General features: G+C 27.3%; 1 long non-coding RNA gene across 1 annotated transcript; it reads right to left on the bottom strand.

Moving 5' to 3' along the window:
• Window positions 1-225: 225 nt before the first annotated feature.
• Window positions 226-4,413, bottom strand: LOC129962421 (uncharacterized). The gene is made up of 3 exons (XR_008783892.1): window positions 4,349-4,413; window positions 3,085-3,350; window positions 226-329 (listed from the first exon to the last, which is right to left on the bottom strand). It is a non-coding gene; the product is annotated as an uncharacterized LOC129962421 (long non-coding RNA).
• Between the last annotated feature and the right edge of the window lie 1,218 nt (window positions 4,414-5,631).

Here is a 5,631-nt window from a genome sequence, read left to right as displayed (position 1 = left end):
TGAGTAACTTAGATATTTTTTAAATAATTCATAAAATACAATATGAATTTATTAAGTAGAATTTCTTAACTATATCTGCAACTTGTATATGTTAATCTTCCAAGTTTGAAATAGAATTAATTATGATGATGAAATTCGAACTCTTAATAAAACAACTCAGTTGAAAGATGACTGCATTTAATATAAGAAAATAATTTAGATATTTCAAATACAACAGAAAATAGACTCAAATGAATTTTCCAATAAATTTATTTTAACAATAAAAAGTGCAAGAATGACGGACATTTTTGTTAACTTCATTTTCCATGAGGAACAAAATACATCGGAATCTGAAAAAGAAAATATTCGATTGTGTTTAAAAACAATTTTAATACAGCAGCTTAGTAAATTTTCTTGCCTTTTAATCAATTTTTACTTAATGATCAAAAAATAGATATTAAAAATTGTATTTCAGCAGCTGAAATTACTCTATATTTCTTTGTAACATAGATTACGAAATAAAAATTAGCTCTTATGACGGAAACTAGTTATTCAAATTTACTTGTTTTTGGATTTTTTGGGTAGAAATTCAAATGCGGAATTATCAAATAAGTTGAAACTTATTAGCAATATTGTTTACTGTTGATAGGTCTTACTGTTAAAACAGAAGATTTGTATCATGCGAATATATAAGGTCTCATTGTTAAAAACACAAAATTACTTGTGCAATGTGTAGCGAACAGTCAATCAGTTTTCCTATTTTGCACCTTTACGACAGACTGTAAGTACTTTTCAACTTAGAAGGCAATTTTAAAAACTTAAATGGTAGTCAAAGTTTTCCAAATTATTTCTCAATTGAACAAAAAAAAGATAATAAGAAAGAATCAAAGAAGAATTCTACATAGTAATATTTCGAAAATATACATGCAATACTTCTTAAGGGAAATTCCTTAAGGAAGAAGTCAATACATATGTGAAAATGCTAGTAAGTTGATTAAAAATTTGGTTCTAGCCACAAACCAAATTTTAAATAAAATCCCAAATTTTCAATAGATAGTTATTCTTTAGTTTCAAGATTTTTCCTTAGCATTTATATAGGAAGGGGACAAAAATATGAAAAAAATTTTATATAGTATATACAAGAAATAATTAATGTGAAGTAAAGCCCTTTTTGGCATTCATAATCATTTGTAATGTCCTCGGAATGAAAAAATAAAGAACCTGCATAATTTCCTGGGTAATCTTGAACCAGACTTCCTGAAAAGCAAAGCTCAAGTTCCTTGAATCACGATGGAATTGGAAACAGTACTCAAACTTTTTTCCCTGACACCGACCCCAGGGTTCGATAACATAAATATTTAATATTTGTGGAAATTATGATAGATCCAAAACTTCATCTTGTTTAGAAAACTAGATCTGCATGAAGTGAACCATATGAACAGGAGCCTAACTATCTTAATAAATAGTTCCGTAATAAGGGTATGCAGTTCGTACCATTTATGTGGTCACTCAAAATAGTCACATCGTCATTGACTGCAATGTGACCTTGTAGAGGCATAGTGAACCCATTATAATGGCATGATCTAACTTTTTATTTCAAGGCTGAACCAGCCATATTTCAAGGATTTGACAATACAAACAGTCCAGATTGTAAGCATACGATAGGTGCACCAGAAGTAAATTATCAGAAACAGTATAAAAGTGCTTTATTCATTGCTTTATATTCTGGGTTTTATGACTTTATGTGTGGGGGAGGGGGTGTTTAAATGTTACTTGTGGAGTTATGTTAGTACTCTTTTGTGCTGATAGAATTTGTGTGCAGATTATTCAGCTAAGCAGTCACTTTTACAAACACGAACATCTTATATTTCACAACAAATTAAAATATGTAAACCGACATCAATATCCATCTCTCTCTATCATTAAATATGCAATTCTGTCATCACTAGTATTTTTTAGGTACCGTTTTTCCAGTCTCCTTCTACATAATTATAAAATTCAACTCTGTGTCCGATTATACACTTAAAATTTTGCTACTTTATAGACAGAAACCTTTACAAACACAATTCAAACAGTTTGGCATTATTTCATCAGTTTTGACATAATCCATTCATAACTAATTAGAACGCTCTCTTAAAACAAATTTCATTGTTTCAGCTTATAATTTGATTCTTCATTCCACCAGAATCGCAAATAACAATTTTTGACATTTATCTTCCATACTTAATTGAAATATCTGCATTATAATAAATTAAATCATCTAATCATTATCTCATCAAACAATCTAATCTCATCATTATAATAAATTAAATCATTTCTTCTGCTGAGTAATGATTTAATGTCTGATTTACATTAAATGTTCTGCACCTATTTAATTTGAAATTGAGTACGTCCGTTAGAGGAATTAAAAGAATGATGTTGAAAAATACTGTAAGTCAACGAGCAGTTAGATATTAAATTGCAAATATTGTACATTTATCATCATACTGTACCATCATACAAATGGATAGCATTGTGCTATTTTTACTCAATAAATTAATTCATTTTAATAATGAAAATGAAAAATTTATTTGTAAATTTGTGTCCATTTATTTTCTTCTTTCTTCGAGAGGCATTTTATATTTTGTAAATGATTTTTATGAATTTTTTGGTTTAGTAAAATAAATGCTTTAGTTCATTTTCCATTTAGATTTTAACAAAACAAACATATTTTTCTTTTTATACTTTACACTTAAGTTTATTGAATACCTATTTTATTAAGGAATTTTAATAAATAGTTGTTGTTTAATTTTATGGAAAAATTACCAAGATATTCGAAACTTCTTATTCAAAGACAAAACATTTAAAATAATTTCCATAAAAGGACTTTTACGGCAAATCAGTTTTATAAGTAAAATATTTAATATGTTTATGATTCTTTAAACTGAATATTTATTGCGACAAAAATGAAAACTCAGATTGCTTCAAAACGTCAGATAACTTTAAAAACCCAAAACCGTAGACTGTCATGGAAATTTTATTGATCAAAACATTTAATTTTATGGATAAAAACATTTAAACATTATTTATCATTATAATAATAAAATTTAAAAAGATTAGACCTACCAGATTTCACCTATTGAGCCTAATCAGTCTCTACCATAAAATCCTACTCGAGCGCCTCCCAACGAAGCACTGTTAATTTCTGATCTACGATTAAAAGGATAAATGAAAGGAAAATAGCCAGGATAGTATATTGGCAAAAAACCATCAGAGCTTCTACGATAAAGTCCTACTTCAGCTCCACCTAAAGAGGCAGCATGCTCTTCGTCTGTTACATCCAGTGGCAGAAATTGAGCCCAAGAAATGGCAAAAAAAGAGAGTAATACAATCTGAAATAATAAGATTTATAAATAATCAATACAAAACTCTTAAAATATTAATAAAATATTTATTTATTAATTTGACATAAGTAGGGAATAGATCCTCAATTCTGATATGACATTTTTCGATGCAACGTTTTTTCATAATACTTAACCAAAAAAAAATGTTCGAATGCTACATTCTTCCAAAATTAATTATTGTATTCAAAACTGACTGCCATGCAACAAAATGACATTAACTAGATTTTTCACAGTAAATATGCCGTTGTTACCAACTGCGACAATTACTGGATTCCCCCGCAATAGTGAATCCAATAATTACAAGTGATAACTATTACAGTTAGTCAATCTACATCTACTTATCAAGAATATTAAAATTAATAAAGAAACTTTGATTAACATAGTAAATATTTTGAACCAATGCTCTTATTCATCTAATATAGTTACAGATAATAAAAAAATGCAAATGTTACGCATAAGAATATTATTAACTAATAATATGAGAATACTTTAAACATTTATTTGTTTATAGAATACGACATATGATAAATCGAATATATGGTTTTGAATATCATTTTATTCAAGGTTTGGCAGCGGAAAATTATTAGATAAAAAAATAAATATTCTTCTCAATTTTAATGATGATAGAAAAGTTAAAATAAATATATAATATAATGGCGAAAATTATAAATTTGCATTGTCTCTAAAAAATTAATGATCAATCAAAATTTATTATTTGGGCTACATACCAAGTTACTGTCAGTTAGTGATAAAAAAAAAATTGTCCTCCTGAATAAGATACAGTTCATAAATCTTTGATTGTTCATACTAAATATACTTTCATACATAATACACTTTTATACATACTATACTTTCTATTAACCATTTACTAATGTTTAACTCCATTGCTGATTTGTATTATATTAAAATCAATTAATAGTAATTAGTTATAATTAAAATGATAATCTTTTTGACCTTGAAAGTAAAAATCAATTTGCCATGCTTACCAGGAACTTCATATTGGTGTTGATTCGCTTGAACTACTGAAAAGTTAAATAAGTGGGAATTCAGCTGCTTATAAAAGCAATCATTAATTTTCTGATGATTTTTGTTTGCCTATTCATCAGCAAATTTGGCTGACTCAGTAACTGTCGTTGACTGAAAAACAACCTATTTGGGTTCTTTGTTTCCTGATATTTCAGGTATTATTTTGAAAGGAAATGCAGCAGTATCGAAAACAAAATTCTTTAAATACTCTATAGATGCCTGTACATTGATCAATACAATTGTACGTTGATCAATACAATTAATCTTACACGGCACAATTTTTATTTTTAACAAATAATTGTTATTAAACTTATGTACATTCTGTAATTTTCATTATGCGAAGTTCAAAGAGTTTAATAGAGTTCAAAACGCTCAGCAGGAAAAACTGTTGACACATATTTATTTACTCAAGTAATAGATATTTAAAAAAAATTTAATTTTGATTAAATTTTCATTAGGTAAAAATTTTATTCAAATTTAACTATCCAGTATCGCCATAGCTTACTACTGCTCTTTTTCACATGAATGTGAACTTTTAAAAATAATTTTTTTAGTGATATCAGTTTTATTTCCAAGCAATTTTTTTCTTTGATTTTATAATTATTATTAAAAAAAGAATAATAATCTGTTATAGAATGGGTAATAAAAGAAATTGTAACCATTCATTGACTACTGAAACACTTAACAGTCTATTTATTATTATAGTTGTCCTTCGCGGCATAAACTGCATTTTAAAAAAATAGTAATGTTGGTGATGATTGTGTGTGTGTGTGTGTGTGTGTGTATGTGTGTGTGTGTGTGTGTGTGTGTGTGTGTGTGTGTGTGTGTGTTTCAAGAATACTTCATTTTCCACACTTATTTTCGTACTTCTATCTGAAATGTCAAAAGAGAATTTTGAATTTTGTATTATTTGGTAAGATTTAGCAAATTTGTAAATTTCATTTGGAAATGATGTCAAAACAATTATACAAACGCAGACAATGAAATAACGTTTGAACTTGGTAATCTATCACTACATAGCAGGATTAAAAATAATTGACAATGGCTGATGCAATCAAGTCAGAGGAAAAAAGACGATAAGCTTGAAACTTTATCATACTACAATGTGACGTTCAGAGATTTTTTTTTATTTTTATTTTTAATAATATGTAAGTCTGCAATAACTAGGGCAAAGAATGCAGGAAAAGTGATTTTTTTTAATTTATTGTCAACTTTATTTTTTGTTTAAATTGCTGTATTGAAA

This window comes from Argiope bruennichi, chromosome 2 (genome assembly GCF_947563725.1).
Source record: "Argiope bruennichi chromosome 2, qqArgBrue1.1, whole genome shotgun sequence".
NCBI lineage: Eukaryota > Metazoa > Arthropoda > Arachnida > Araneae > Araneidae > Argiope > Argiope bruennichi.
Note: the sequence above shows the minus strand (reverse complement) of the source record. Positions and strands in the feature narration are given on the sequence as shown.